The following is a 16,934-nucleotide window of genomic DNA, read 5'->3' as shown; positions in this document are numbered from 1 at the left end:
CAATACCGCGTGTTGTAGCCTCCGTAGGGATAGCCAACTAGTGTATGACAGAGTGAGACATGACATGCCGTAGGAGATATCAAGAGTACAGACTGTAGGACACGTGGAAGAAGTTTAGTTTTTTATGGTGAGTTTGAGCAACTGTTGCAGGCAGGCTCCATAACGGTAGGTCATTTAAGTGTACATCGGGCGGAGTGCGGGATTCAGTGAAGCAGGAGCATATAGGTACGTGGAGGAGGCTTATAAGAGGAAAAGCAGATAGCGGGTTGCAGTGGAGGATAGGAGGGAGAAGAGAATAGTAAGCCGATGCCAAAACTCACATCTTACCTGATATGCTATTAGGGGCGGCCCGAAGATAGTATGGTCGGGTAGGTAAGGCCACAGGCAGATGTTTGGACCTATGGCACAGCCAGGCAATGACAGGGTAAAGACAGGGAGCCTTAGACACCGTGCCTTTGATGCCAGGCCCGGCTTCACCTCAGGGCTCGGCCGGGCCTCGGCATTGGCTGGAGGCAGTAGCCATTCAGCTGCAGGATAAAACAGATTGCCTCCAGGCACAACAGGCAGCTTGTAGAATGAATAAGGCGGTCAGCCATCTTAAAGAAGTTCCGAGGTCGGGTCTTAGTAGCTGAAGAAGCTGCAGGCTCTGTCCCACGATGGGCAAGGGACAAACTGCATGGCCAGAAGTCGAGGATGGAAAGACAGGGAGCCTTAGACGCTATTCCTTTGATGCCGGCCCGGCTTCACCTCACAGCTTGGCTGGGCCTCAGAATTTGCTGGAGGCAGTAGCCAATCATGCTGCAGGATGAAACAGAGCGCCTTCAGGTACAAAAGGCAACTTGTAGAATGAAAAAGGCGGTGGCCATTTTAAAGAGGTTACGAGATCAGGACTTTGTAGCTGAAGAAGCTGCAGGCTCAGTCCCATGATGGGCAAGGGACAACCTGGATTGCCAGAAGTCGAGGAGGGAAATACCTTCGTTAAATGGTAACTATACCTTTGTCAGTGAGAGAAATCATCATATTTAGCTTTGTCATGAGATCTCGTCCCAGAATATTAACTGGTGTCTGCCTTGAATACAATAATGGGACAGACATAACACATTCTCCTATAGAGACTGGACATTTCTGAGTAAAAGGAACTAAACTTGTAGCTCCAGAGAAGCCTTGAGCATTCATGGCATTTCCCGATAAGAAAACCTTTCCCTCTCGTATACATGAGCGAGTTGCCCCTGTGCCTACTAAAAAAGAAAAGGATTGGCCTACTATGGTAACATCAACCCTGGGTTCCTCTTGAGGATTTGGTGTCACTGATAGTACTGAACACATCAAGTCACCCTGTGAGCTGTTCTATTGTGGGTACATACTTATTCCTGTACCAGTAAAATGACTCCCTCCCAAGACAGTGACACTCCCTACTCTAGGAGTTAATAACTGTCCTGAGTTTGCATTCTACTGCATTCGCATGGGTGCGTGCTGTGACTGCTCTTGCAGCAGGTTTAATGGTGCTTGCTGTGGTTGTAAAGCCTGTTGCAATGGCGGTGCTTACCCCTGATACACTGTCTGATCTTGGGTGAATCCATCCCTATTCTGTGAGCTATATGCTGGAGGATCAGCTGCCCCCCCTCTTAAGAATTGCATATTCTGTACGTACCCTTGGCTCCGACATGTTCACGCAATATGCCATGTCATTCCACATGTCCAAAAACACAGGAGGGAGTCTTCGAATCTGCCCTCCCTGCATGCTTTGATTATCATTCTGTACATTCTGAAAAACACCTTGTTTACTCTGGAAGCCTCCTTGATTATTTTGGAAAACTCCTCTTCCTCTAAAACTGGTTCCCCTGCCTCTCAGCATGAATCCATTCCCTCCTTGGTCCAATTGACGTTAATTATTCGCCTTTGACATCCCCGCTGCTTGCTGCGTTCCCAGCCCTTCTCGGCTTATCAGTACAGCTCCTTCTAAAGCGCACTTTGACAATTTCTTCTGCACTAATTTAGCTTCCTTAAGTTTCCTAACATCTTCCCTCTTTTTATCCTTTTCTTGCAAAAGTCAGCAATGATGTGCAATAGTCAACTGTATTTCTGGTGTCTCTGTCTTCGTCTGACATATCTTGTCCCCAACTAGTATGACTGTCATCCTTCTCATCTCTGTTTAGAGTCAGCCTGTCTAAAGACAAGGCTCTGTGCTAGAGATTAAACAAGCTTTCCTCTTTGACTTGTGATTGGGCAACTATAGATCGATCTTCTTTCCCCCTGTTCTTCGACTCACTTTTTGTTCTCATCTCCTGATGGGGTTTATTGATTCTGTCTCTGGTACTTGCCAACTCAAAATTCTCCTCTAGGTTTACCCTAGATGGTCCTGGCATTGCTTCTTGCAATGGGAGAAACTCCTCTATGTCGCCCCATAATACTACTGGACTTGGTTCCATTAGCTCGTTCTCAATGTGATCAATGTCACGTGCCCTCTGCTTCTCTTTCATTCCATTTCCTCGACAAATTCCCTTCATTTCTTTGCTTCCCCTCTAACCCTTTCTTTTTCCTGTCTTTTTGCTTCCCTTCTTTAATTTGCCCTGCGCAACTCTTCGTCTCTACGTATTTGCATTCTTTATCTCTTAACTTCTTTTCTTCCTCTTCTTCTCTCTTCTTTTCTAACCCATCTTGTTCTTCAATTGCTCTTTATCTATTGTAGTATTTTCTTTGTTCTTCTGCTCTTTCTTCCTTTCTTAGCTGTTCTTCCTGATACATCTGTTCTCGTCTTTGTCTGCTCTTTCTTTTATACTCATCTTCTTTCAATCGTTTCTCTTGTTCCCTGTCTTTTTTATTGTGTTCGTTTAGATCGTCCCCTTGCCTTACTTCCTCGATGCTCTTCCCATCAAGTTTGAGCAATATCTGTCCACCCATCCATTCATTCTGTACGAGTGCTATCTCGTCAGCTTTGTCTCTTTCTCCCTTCCATCTCTTAATTTCTCATTCTATTTCTAGGGTCACACTTGGTTGTTCACTTTTCTCCTTGTCTTGTAAGACTTTAGAGATCTCTTCCTTTTCTGAGGTCCTTTCTGGACTCTCGTCAGCAGGCTGTTCATTTATGGGATTACTATACCCTGTCTCTGCTTTTAACTCCCTTAAGGGATATACTCCATCATATTTGGATCTATTGCCATTTACTTCAGGCGCAGTAAGTGGAGCAGAAGGCTCAACACCCCCATCTTTACACTGATCAGGCATCCAGTTCTCAGGAGGTGGATCTTCCAGTTCCTCCTGGTACATCTTCCAAAGCTCTGGGCTAGCTAACCCTTTCTTCCAATTTCTTTCCCATGTACACAGTATGCAAGTATATGTTTTATTTATTTATTTATTTATTTATTTATTTGGATTTATAGAGCGCACATCTGCCCGGGGGCATCGTGGCGCTAAAGAAGTCTTACTTGTTACAGGCATACATAGTGAATATACAGATAAAGAGATTTGCATAGAAGCATATTTTCATACATTTGCTGTTATTTCCAAACATACAGTGGTGAGAATACAGGTGAGGCAGGGTTAGTTGAACAGCGTGGTTTTGAGTAGTCTACGGAAGGCATGGTATGATTTTTTGTTCCTTAAGACGGTGGGGAGTGCGTTCCAGTTTTTGGGTGCTAGGTGTTGAAAGCTGGACCCTCCGGCTTTGCTTCTTTTAAAGGTGGGTACATAGGTCTGGTTGGTCATGTGTGACCTGGTGGGTCTAGTGGAAGTATGGGGGGTGATCCTTTCAGAAAGATAGGGTGGGGCATTGGCAGAGAGGCATCTGTGGGTGATGGCCATGGATTTGAATAGTATGCGCTCTTTTATAGATAACCAGTGTGCTTCTTTTCTGGCTTGGGAGATGTGCTCCCTTTTTGGAATGCTTAGGGCTGCTCTTAGGGCATTGTTTTGTGTGACTTGCATTTTTTTAATGTTTTGTGCAGACGTGCCCACGAAGAGGGCGTTGCAGTAGTCCAGTTTGGTACCTACTGTGGCTCTGGCGACATTCAAGCAGTTTTTCGAGGATAGGAAGGGTTTAACGGCGTTGATTATCTTAGTGGTGAGTGCAGCAGAAGAGGCTACGGCATTGACTTGCCATGTCACAGAGAGAGTGGAGTCAAGATATACTCCTAGTGTTTTTACTGCAGTGGAGACTGTGATGGTGGAGTTATCAATGTTAAAGGATTTGTATAGAGGCGGGAGTTTGTTTAGTGTTTCTTTGGTGCCAACTAGTAGGATCTCTGTTTTGTCCCCGTTAAGGCAAAGTCCATTGGCTGCCATCCAGGTTTGAATGGCTGTGTATATTTTTGTTAGTGCTGCGGCGTCTTGTTCATATACCCCAGTAAGGGGGACCAGGACTTGTGTGTCGTCAGCATAGTTGGTGTAAGCTATGTGGCGATGGTCGAGGTCATTGAACACTGGGAGGGTGAAAATGTTGTATAAGGTGGGTGCAGTGCAGGATCCCTGTGGGACGCCACAATGGATAGTGGTTGGGGTAGCGTTTGCCGAATCAGAAAAGACTTTGATAAGTCGACCCTCGAGGAAGGATTTGACCCAGGAGACGGCTTCAGGCGAGAAGTGAGCTTCATTTTTGAGTTGCCTGTCTAGGATGTGATGGTTGACCAGGTTGAAGGCAGCAGATAGGTCTAATAGTAGGAGGAGAACCGGTTTGCCTTTGTCTATGATGTCGTTAAGTTGGATTTTAAGGTCTAATAGGGCCGATTCGGTCCCATGCCCCGGGCGGAAGCCCGATTGCCTTTTGCCTAAGATGCGATTTTTTTCGAGGTAGTGCTGTATTTGTGAGTAGGCGACTTTGTCGAGGAACACATGTTCATGTGTTGCAAGACCGCTTTGGACAATAATCCCCCTTGTGGCCATGACATGAACATTTTATCTGCTGTGCCCTTAACCCATTCTGCACTATATTGCTTAAGGTTGGGTGCGTGTTTTGGCAATTACTTACCCAGGTGCATTAGTGGAATAACATCCTCCATTGCGACAAGTCTTGATCGACTGCCGATACTTAACGTTATCTTACACAAAAAACAATAAATATGAGCATGCACCAATCGACGCCGCTCCATGGAGGTGGAGCTCAATAAATGAGATGGAGCTCAGTAGGCAAGGTGGAGCTCAGTAAATGAGGTGGAGCTCAGAAAATGAGTTGGAGCCCAATAGGCAAGGTGGCGCTCAGTAAGCGGGCCGAGGATTCACAAGAGAGGACCCACCAACTGCTGCAGACTAACCCTTTAAACCATGCCATAACCTCCACATATACTCATTAAACCAACAGAAAATATGTTATGAACATAAACCTTTGCATCCTCAGTAGTTGAATGTTGAAGTATTTTGCGATGCAGTAATGTCCACCATTTGGCTAAACTTAAGCTATAATCTCATGGAATAGAAATGACATCTATATATAAAATGGTTAGGCATGTTTCTGTACTCAGCTGAGGCATTTTATCAGTGTTAGATTGCCCTCTGCTGCATAAATGGCAAAAGGCACCCACTTCAACAACAGCTATCATTTCAACATACAGATGCAATTTATCAGTGTTAGGTTGCTCTCTACTGTCCAAATGGCAATGTGCATCCACTTCAACAACAGCTATAATTTTAACAAACAGAATGAGCAGGGTTCTAGCAGTCACCTTCACCTTCCACTATCTCAAATATTATTAATGTTTCTTTTTTTTTTTTTTACTTGTGCATAATCAAAAGAAAATGATTTTTAAAAGAAGATGGCAATTTAGAATCGAACAAAGCTTGTTTCGCCTGCTATCACTCCAGGTCAAGATCGTTTACAATCCTAAGGTGTGTTTCAGTATGTTGCCGTACTCAGCTGATGCAATTTATCAGTGATAGGTTGCCCTCTGCTGTCTAAATCGCAAAGTGCACCCATTTCAACAACTGCTATCATTTCAACAAACAGAATGAATATGGTTCTACGCGGCCACCTTCACCTTCCACTATCGCAAACCTCCAGAATAATTTCAAGTTACTTCTTTCCTTCCCCACTTCTCTTCACACAGTGCACGGTGGTCCTAGTGTCAATGAACAGTTAATTACTGCTCAATGTTTCTGTCACTAAAGAGCTAAATGCTGTAGGATGAATGCCTCCTCACGAGCTAAAACTGAATGTAGGTGTTGTATTTATGCTACTGCGCAATCTTATGCCATCACAGGGACTTTGTAATCGATCAATGTTTATCAAAGACACATCATAGAGGCCTGTGTGATTCATGGAACTTGGACACTCTTTTCTTGTACCGCACATACCTCTAATTCCATCTGTTATGTTTAGCCTTTTCAATGTCCATTAATAAGTCACAGGGACCTACGCCCCATTCCTGGAAGTGATCAGTGGTAATTTCCGATATTTAAGAAGTGGAACAGAAATTACCCTATGAAGTACCAACCAATTTTGACCTTTAAGAAATGCTAGAATGGTATATGTTAGGCTGGGAACCGCTATTTTAACTACACAAAGTGTCAACCTTGCTTGCTGCTATGTCCTTCCCCGCGAGTGTGTAGATTATTCTCCTGATGTAAATTAACCATCTCCTGTTATTGGCTATAATCATGTCAGCTATAAACCTGCGGCCAGACAAAAGAAACTGTTGCATATGTAGAAAGAAGAATATGCCTGCGACAGCTAAACACATGTTGACAGAGTGTAGTCAACTAGGCTCTATCTATATGTGTCACTTAGGTGAATTTCCTCATGCGCTAGATTACATTAAAGATCTTACCTTTTGGAACTTATGTTTAAGCTCTAAGGGTAACAGCTTGCAACTTGCACTTTGCAGGCAGGGAATGTTTGATTACGACCCCAAAATCTGGTTTAATTTATTATTAATTGGTTTTAGGAATAAAATAATGTTAATTAATTACAAATTAATTATTAATGGATTTTGGAAACTTTTGATATCGATTTGTATAAATGTTTTAGAATTGTGATGCATTTTAGTAAACTGTATTTTGGCGCTGAGTCGAAACACGATTTCTCCGACAGCAGTACTAAATTTGATTTTGTGTAATAAGAAATCAGGATTCATTGGTCCCTCATTTAGTAATACTATTTATTTGTGCCTTATGGTGAGGTTTCTTCTCCCTCTATAACCACCATGTTACTCTCCTCTGCATTTTGGAAGGGGTTTTAGCCATCTGTGACGTGTTTTGTGCTATGAAAATAATCATCGTAACACAACATGTTTATGGGATTTTAGGACTCCTTCGGTTGCACATCTCCCGCTTGGATAGAATATGTCAGACTAAGTGTTTAATAGGACGTGTGTCCGCTCAGAACCCATTTCGGAGAACCTTAAACTACCGAGTTAGTCCCTCAGTCGGCATATCTGCTGCCGCACCCCATTGCATAAAAATGCCTCTAGGCGCCGAGCCGCCGCCTCTGAGGTGACTGCTGCAGTTGGCTTTCTCAGGGTGACTGGCATCCAGCCCAGAGCGCCCCGGGCGGCCTCCTCCGCACGCGATGAGCGTGCACCAAAGTGGGAATACACCCTAAATCCGAGCCCTGTGTTTGATCCTATCTCTGACAGACTCGGTCGCCTCTGACTGCGACCGCCTTCATTCTTTTCTAGCATATCAGTGCTTTGAAGTGAAGTCAGGGCTCCATTAGCACTATACGGCCAAACATCTTGACATAAAATGATGTCCCTTTCTCCCTCCCACCCTCATCCACCTTGGCTACTCCCTCATTCCCTGTCGTTATCCCCTGGGCCCTTCAGTTCCCAAGAAGCACTTTGAAGTGGCTTTGGGACAGCGTAAGCACTATGAAAGCAACCGACGTGATATGACATGTTCTTCCTCCTGCATCCGTAGGCTCTCCATACCTCTTTCCTTTCCGTGTACGCCCCTCGCTTCTACTCTTCCACTCTGAGCGCCGTTAAACATCCTTAGTACAGTATGGACACTATATAAGCTGCTGTCCCGCCAGGACATGACATCATTCTCCGTTCTACTGTCTGCCCTTATACTCTCCATACACATCACTCCGAACCTCATCCCCTTCCATGCCCTCTCCTAACTAAAGTGTTTTGAAGGGAATGTCATGAGCCATAAGCGCTATAAAAGCTATCTGCATGACATGCCCTAGCCATGCTTTTTGTCCTGCACCCTATGTCGTCGTGCCTGTTCCCTTTCTCTCTTCGACGTCCCTTCCTACCCTCTTCTGTCACTTTGAAGCGCATTTAGCATGGCATGCAAGCCAAAGACACAGCATCTCACCATTCATCTTTCTGTCCGTCCATCTCTCCTGTCCCACCCTTCAGTGTTGCTCCACTCTCTTGCCTGTGACAGCGCTTCGAGCGGTCTTAGACAGTTTTGAGCACGACATATGTAGTTAAGATGCCAAGCTAGTCCACAAGGTCGAAAAAAGCAACAGATAGCAAGATAAAGTTGCAGCAAAAACACTGTAGAGTTTATTTTGTACATAGCTACTCCCACACATATTGGTTGCTAGTATAGCACTTACACTGCCTAGAGTTCTTTTCAAAGCACTATAGGGAAAGAAGGAAGAGGGGTCTAGGAAAAAGCGATGGAGTTAGGAGAGGAAAAGGAGGAAGTGCCAACAGGGTCGGACTGGGACAAGAAATAGGCCTGGTCACCCCAAAAAAAGTGGCCCACCCCTCGCCTCAAAAAAGTGGCTCACCCCTCGCCTCACGACCCTTGGCCTCTGATGACATCACCAGAAGTGATGTCATTTGACCCCCACCCCAAAGTGACATCCTGGGAAGCGATGAAACACGACCTTTCACCCCTTGACAAAACAGGAAGTGCCATCAAATAGCATTGTTCCTAAGTACACTAAATGACTGTGAATCCAAGCAGACGTCCAAGGCCAAATGATAATACGTTATTATATAGCACTTACACTTTAGCTCTTTTTTTATAGAACAAATATGCATACAATATCACTCAACCTCTGTTGCTACTCATGTATTGACCTAAGAAGGATGAAAGGCTTTTTGATGAAAAAAAAATAATTTGAAAAAAATATATATATTTTATATATAATTTTTTTTTCTTCCAAACCGGCCCAGGCATGTCCAGAAACCGGCCCCCACTCCCCAGGGACGATTTCATCCCGGCCATGGGCCGAAAGGCCGAGGGGCCAATCCTACCCTGAGTGCCAAGAACTATTTGGTGTGTATAAGTTGCTTGGATGGTGACTGTTAGCGCTCTGGGGCTGCTTCAAAGCACGTTAGGGGAAGAGACGAATGCTTGGGTTGTTGGGATGGAGTAGGAGGAAGGTCTGTTTGGATGGCTCTACTGAGAGAAAACCCAGCTTTCGGTCTCTTCAGCAGCAGGTTTCAGACAGCCACACAAAACATGCCAGCATCGGTGCACCAGAGGGCCAGCACTCAGGCCCTGGGCCACTAGCCCTCCCAACACCCACAACCTCCCTGCTCCAAGGGAGGAATATCTTGGCGACCCTAACGATGTGCTCAAGTGAGGGTGTGCTGTGCCCTGTGTCCACTCTCCTGCAACACCAGAGGCACGCCATTGCGAGAATCGGAGTCCCACACGGTATGCGCAGGAAGACTCGAGCGTGGGAGGTGCTTAGTGACAGGGTTGGGATGAGCCTTGGGGTGCAGCGCGTTAGGGTGTCAGTGCGTGAAGTGACGCATGTACCAGGGAAAGGCGAGGCCGCTGAGTGAGGACTGCTGGTATTCAAGCAATGAAGGTCGTCTTTTGGGGAGGGCGGGTCTATTGTCTCTCACCGTGTGGAAGCTAGGCCTGCCCTTTAGAACGCAGCAATGTTCTTATTACAACTTCTCTGCCAGAGGCCCCCCTGGCCTGCCCTGGACTCCTCCGCCATCAGTACCCTCTTTGGGTAAGGAAAAAACAAGAAGACACATGAGTGTTTAATCTATATTTCCAGCTGTGCAACACTAAATGGTGCAATCTCTTGTTTGCTCATAACATGTCATTAGTGCCACCTTTTTGTTTCAGGCTTCTAGCTTGCAAGAGGGAGTAGGGATACCCTATGTAAGCCTATGTGCATTTGAAAATAGTCTTCCTCACAGGTTCCCAATCTATAGAGATTGTGAGGTACACACTTGTTGGTGTTTACTCTACACCAACAAGTGTGTAGAGTAAACACCAAGTTACACTGGTTATGTTTTACACTGTTATGTTTTATTCAAATTGTTCCACATTCATCAAAGAAAAGATACATTATTTGCTTAGTGTTAGATATATGGTGAACTTGTGCTTATAGTGATTTATAAAGTGAATTTGTGTCATTCTTAAAATACAAAAACACCTGTGCCAACATTTCTCTGCCGATCTATTGTTTCGCCCCTTCCTTGGGCTTTATCAAGGCACTTAATACATTGATTTGTGTTTCTAAATGATTCAAATGTTACATTTCTTTCATTCATTGCTTTATTTAACACACATATAACATTTGTTGGTCTGAGAAATTAGAGCTTCTGTTATTTGTAGTTCCTTAATGAACAGACTTGAGTGGTTCTTAAGTATCGAGTGATAGGTCACTATTCTGGGGTCCTGGTTAATGGCCTGATGGCTGCAACCGCATGCAATCCATCTCCTGGCAAAGGCCACTCTTGGCTGCAACTGGTTATATCAATCCCTTTTGAGAGAGGGCAGCGTCCCTGCGACTGTTCGTGTCGGTGCGCGGCTCTGCAGAGACAAAAGTGGCCTTTGCCAGGAGATGGATATTTTCTGAGCCTTGGTGGGATTACCTAAAAGCTCTCCTGGAGCGCCTACACAGGATGAAGGGGATCATGGCAAAAAGAGATCCGCGATAGCCACTGGATTCCATAGGCAGTGATTGGGAGAGTCAAGATATCCTTCTCATGCACTGGGATCTGTTGGACCAGGATCAGGCCATTGATTCCCACGCTGTGGGTGAGCACCTGGAGGAGCGCTTAGATGCCAGAAAAGTTTTCAAGAGGTGCAGGAGAATCAGCCCCTGGGAAGAGATAGAAGCATATGCAAGACAGTAGCATTTTCTCCGCATTTCTCTGAGAAAGGGCGGGTGGTGTAGGATTCATGGATTCCGATGATTGACAGGTATTTTGTCCATCGCTTTCTGACTCGTGCAGCAAGAGCCTTGCCTCAGGGATCTACCACATTGAGTGGATTTCAGAGCTCACCAAGGGCATGGGATTTCTTGCAGGTGTGATCCTGTGGTTGGGATGCGTATTTGTGTGTACTCTGGGATGCTTTTAGCCATGGGGCGGCCCTGCTGGCTTTCGGTCTCCGGCGCGGGGTGAAGTATAGGCTGGTAGGTTTAGTAGGCGAATGACTTGAGACATGTGATCATCGGCTCGGGGGATGGCCAGATCGTACACATTCCTGACTATTGCTACACTAAATGCCTGACTTCACTCTGTGACTGTTTGTAAGACTTAGTGGCAGATAGTCTACATGTTTTGACGACCAACTAGAAATATCTAGTTGAACACACACATGATTTGCCTCATAGTTCGTAAATAAAAGTTTGAATCACACACATTTACAACCAGAGTTCGAAAAACGGAAAGTATGAGACATCAAAGTGAAATTGTCCTAAAATATCAATAGTAGGAATCATAACACAGCAGGTGAAATGGATCCAGTAGTGGGGGGCTACATGGAAGCTGTTCAATCAGAGTTGTCCAACTCTGGGCCTCCAGAGCTGGAATCCTGGTGGGTTTTCATTAATATTCATGAGGGAAAATGTGCATACATTTAGAATCATTGCATGCAAATGTATCTCATGATTATTAATGAGGGGTATCCTGAAAACCTGACATGGATCCAGCCTTCAAGGGCTGGAGTTAGACAACCCTGTGTTAAATTAATTAACACAATAGAAGAGGTATGGAATGCTAAGTGTAAGGCTGTAGGGTACCGGGGTGTCCTCGGTCATGGTGCCAGTATTCAAAATAATAACAATCATTGTCAGGGCCAACAGTTTGAATTTCTTTGTAGCAGTAAAAGAGAATTTTTCCAAGTACTGCCATAATGTTATTACCTGGTCAGATCATAAGATGGCATCAGATGATAAATGAAGTCACATGGGCACTAAGTGGTGAAGTGGGAGCGAGAAGGGAAGGAGGCGCTCGCTGTCCTGGTAGCTCGAAATGCGGGATTGTACCATACAGTACAGCCAGAGTTCTGAGCCTCCTGGTTGGCGAGTGCCCCCTACTAGGGTGCTGATGCTGAATGTATTCCCAATCAATTATATGACTGTGGAAGATGGAAAAGGCTGAGTCAACCCAGGCAGGGTTCAAACCTTGATATGCAAATCAAATGTAGATGGCGAGACCAAGGACTTGAGTAAATGAGCTATGTGAGAGCCCTTATGATAAATTAAGTGCTTCTTCTCAATTGTGTTGTGCTCTAGCACCTTGAAGAGTCTTGTGTGCTGGATGGAATTACCAATAACGATTTTGAACCTAAATAACCGGACAGACTAAAAAAATATGGCAAAGAACTACTTTATTATTATCATAAAATAAAGTAGGGCAATCTGGCGAACAACAAGCTGTAGTCCACACACTCACACTAAAAATTGATTATACAAAGGTTTTATGCCCCAGTCTACGTCCACTATGACATCATCCTGTGTGGCAAACTGTAAAACCTATTGGGGAGGGATCAGTTAAGGGAATGTATATACCTATAGTATGTATGAGTGACACCATTGGCTGCTCCTTATCTGTTAGACACACCTCAAACGGTGTCCGTTCAAAGGTTCAAATCCAAAAGGATCAAATGCCGTAGGGTCGAGTCAATAGGACCTAAAAATAAATAAATAAATAATAAATAAAATAAAAAATAGACCCTTTTGTTTTTGGTCCTTTTGATTCAACCCTTTTGTCATTCGATCCTTTTCAGTCGAACCTTTGACCTATAACCGCCTCAAACCACCTCTAAATACATATAATACCGATCTTTATCATGCACACAATTTTGATGCCCTCTTGGTGGCACAGCAAAACATACTACGCAGAGCAAAAAGGAGGGCTGCAAGAAACAACACGCACTCCAACAGATTACATGTCACCGAGACAACAAGAGTCTACAAAAGTTGGCTACGGCACCATCGTCTAACATTACATCAACAGGACTCTGAAGCTATGTTAGACCAAATCCGAAAATCTAATTCCAGAGATTTTTGGAGACTTATCAATCCACGAGCCAAAGAAATAGACTCAATGTTGCTAAATAGCATCTCGGAAGCAACATGGATTGGGTTTTACTCAATATTGTTCAGATCTCCTGACTCTTGCGATGTGCCTTTTCCATCACTGTCAACAGAACCTTGGGTCGACCTTTCGGATAAGACTGAAATCTTGGGTAAAATCTCTAAGTTAAAGAAATCGAGGGCCCCCGGGCCCGATGGTCTATCCAATGAAAATCTGAAATCCGCGCCAGAAGATTGGACAAATTTATTGAGTATGATTTTCCAAAAATGCACGAACTTGAGTACAATCCCGCCTTCATGGACCTCAGCGGTCATCATCCCCATATTTAAAAAAGGTAGGAAGGATGATCCTAGGACGTTCTCCTGGACGTTATAGGGAAAGTCTATGGATCCCTATTGTTGGACCACTTCAACCATTGGGCGAAAAGCGCACCATGTAACGACCCTCTTCAATCCGGGTTCAAAAAAGGAGTAGGAACCAGCATCAACATCTTTATTCTCAGCCTATTAAAAGCAAAAGCCCGAGAATCAAATCAGAACTTGTACTTGGCATTCATAGACCTCTCACAGGCCTTTGACTTAGTCAATCGAAGGAAACTTTGGGAAAAACTGAACAACTGGAACTGTCCACAGGAGATCTTGAATCCCATCAAAGCTCTACATGCTGCTACAACGGTGCAGGTGCATTTGAATACTAGTGGTCTCCTTTCATCAGCCATAACAACTAGCAGAGGGGGTCAAACAAGGTTGCCCTCTAGCTCCGGCTCTTTTTCTTTCATACTTCGGGGATTACAAACAAACATCAACTACAACACAAGCATTTTCCCCACAATTAGGCAAGGAGAAGATCCCTAGACTCTTGTACGCGGACGACCTTATTCAACTCGATCAGACCCCAATTGGCCTACAACGCCAGCTAACTGCACTGACCACATATACAGCTGCCAATGACCTGGAAGTGAACAAACAAAAAACAAAGATCATGGTGTTCGAAAAAAACAACAAGAGGAAGAAGATCAATTCATGGTTCTTGGCGGGAAACAAACTTGAACAAGTAGCCAAATTGAAATATTTGGGGGTTCACATTGACTCGACAGCTAAAGACTTAGCGATGCAACACCACCTCTTGGAAAAAATGAAAACCCTCATCTCACAAGCGAAAATAATGGACAAAAAATATGGGCGCTTCTCATTGATGCCCTTACTTAAATTCTATCGGGACAAAGTTATCCCAACGATTACCTATGGAGCGGACGCTATGCCATCTTTACCTATCTCACTGTGGTGCAAACTGGAGAGCCTTTTTTGGCGTTCTGTGTTGAATCTACCGCCTTCCACTCCACTAGCTTTGATAAGACGTGAACTGTCTCTTTCATCTCTGGAGTCAATAGTAACTAGGGCTTCTGTCATGTTATACAGGAAGATCAAAGATCCTTCTTCCCCGACAATTTTTTCATTGGTGCAGGCGGAGATGAATCTAGGTACCAGTATACTTCTGTCCAAATGGGAGGCAATGTGCATAGCACAGCTTGAAATCTGTGGCAGCTCTATGGAAGAACTTTTGAGTAATCCAAGAAAAACCAAAACTCGAATGGAAGAAATGGATTGGATAAATACACTCAGCAAAGCCTCTGAGTATAAGCTGACTAGCAACCTACCTCCAACATGCAGAAAATTAAATACAATCCAACCATTTTTGGTAAAACATCCAAGCAGAAAAACCCGGAATACTCTGCTCCGTGCTAGGCTCAATTTGCTCCCTACGAATGAAATCCTGCATACAAGAGGCCTTTCTTCAACTAATATCTGCCGCTTTTGTACTGACACCCAACAAATCGAAACAGTACGGCATCTTCTTATATTGTGTCCAGGAACAGACAAATATAGATCGCTATACCTGCTCCACCATTTAAAGCAAGCTTACTTGGTCGACGAAGCACTCTGGTGGGATCGCCTAATAGGAGGCTTGAGACCCTCTTGGACAATAGCAGCCACCAAAATTTTAGATCAAATCTTTCCTCACACAGATTCGCAGTCTGGGCAGAACGGACCCATCTAAGCACAAGCACAGGGGTGAAATGTGAGGTTGGGCGTTGGATGGACCACTCACCAGGAGGGCTGAGTGTGTCTTTGAACTTGCTTTGAACTTGCTCATGCTTCCCTTAGCTACAGCTTCTCCTGACTTTGGATCTGTTCTCTGCTTCAACCATTCTGTAACGATTTTTTTTTTTTTTTAGAAATTGTAAATTGATGTTTTTTTTCTCATCCTCTTGTAAAAATCACTTTGGTGATTATATGCTCGTAATAAAAAAATAAAAATAAATATATATATATAATACCGATTATGGCAGAAAATTGGCAGCGGGTTGATCTTTTCAACATTGTATGGCATGTTGCTACATAGACCCTCTGATTGGTTGGCATGCTTTCCCAACCTTGGACATTTGGCTTGTTAGCAGCACGTAAGCAAAACAAAACTCAGGTGCCTGAGAGTAATGTCAGACTACTCCCCACTTTCCCAATTAGTGCACCATCTTTCAGCGGTCCGGCCCTAACCAAGGCTTCTCTTTTATAGTTGACCTTGTAGCCTGTTCTTTATTTTGACTCTTTTAAGGGAGTGTAGGCACACCATTATCTACGTCAGAAGCTTAATGAATAGCCCATGTTTTCGACTTCTGAATCACTTGTGAGGAGACCACGAATGTGTACTGTTTGTCATTATTCCTCTCTGCCTCTAGATACTTGCTCACGCCACCTTGCATAGGCTTTCCGCCGTTTTAATTGTCCAATACTTGGCTCTTGCAATTGCTTTCCCCTTTTCCTAATCTAAGAGAAATATGTCTTACATACATGGCATATCCTTTTGATTCCCCTTGTGCCTTGCAATTATTCCTTGAAGTAGCATCCTTGATACAGGCCAATAGACTCCTCTTTATTCCTCACACAAAGCTGTTTTTCCAGTGTTCTCTGACTCTGCAGCCCTGGTCTGTCTCTGAGGTAGCTTCATTGATTTTAACACGAGTCCAGCGTCCATCTTTCCATCGTGGCCGCTCTAAACACATTATGTTTTCCTTTGAAGCAAGCTTCTATATGTCTCAACTACCTTGCATTTGTGTGTATATACATTTATTAGGCAGCAGCTAACTTTATCCTCTTTGCATATATAATTTCTTCATATTTGATAAAATATTTCTTCTGTTACTTCGTGTTACATCTTTATTGTTAAGTATTTGCATGTCGTTCCAGTGCGTCTTTGTGTCTTCCCTTCATGGCACCACTCTGTCCTTGTCAGATTTCACTTATAGTTCTATAATATCCAATAGGGTATGCTGACATCCTTCCACCATTTCAGTACGAGGGTACATTCGGTTCAGTTGTCTGAGTGCATATCATCTATCATACACTTGATGTTATATTGGAATGATACCTGGTGCCCCACATAGGGTGCTTCGCCTGCTGTTCCAGTATGACAGAGGTGAGGGGGCGGGAGCTAGAGATGACGTATCCAGCTGCTCCTCTGCAGTGTTTTCTGAGTGTGTAATAGCGCAAGTGAAAAAGTTATGCCTTGCAGAGTTAATTGTGCAGGCACCGTTTAGATTTTTATATGTGGTATCCATAGTAAGCTTAATAAAATCACAAGTATTCCACAATAACCCAACAAGGACCAGTATTCAAATACTAATATCCAAAACGAATGTCCCTACTAGGAGAACATTGTTATCTTAGACAAACAATGTTATTTTCTTAA

At 44.0% G+C, this 16,934-nt stretch overlaps 1 protein-coding gene across 2 annotated transcripts in view; it reads left to right on the top strand.

The window, feature by feature from the left end:
• LOC138570070 (N-acetyllactosaminide beta-1,3-N-acetylglucosaminyltransferase 3-like) overlaps positions 1–16,934 on the top strand; it is a 397,006-nt gene that overhangs the window by 64,507 nt on the left and 315,565 nt on the right. The gene's annotated exons all lie outside the window — the stretch shown is intronic.

This window comes from Ambystoma mexicanum, chromosome 1p (genome assembly GCF_040938575.1).
Source record: "Ambystoma mexicanum isolate Mex_15411 chromosome 1p, UKY_AmexF1_1, whole genome shotgun sequence".
Taxonomy (NCBI): Eukaryota; Metazoa; Chordata; class Amphibia; order Caudata; family Ambystomatidae; genus Ambystoma; species Ambystoma mexicanum.
This window is presented reverse-complemented; position numbering and strand designations above follow the sequence as displayed.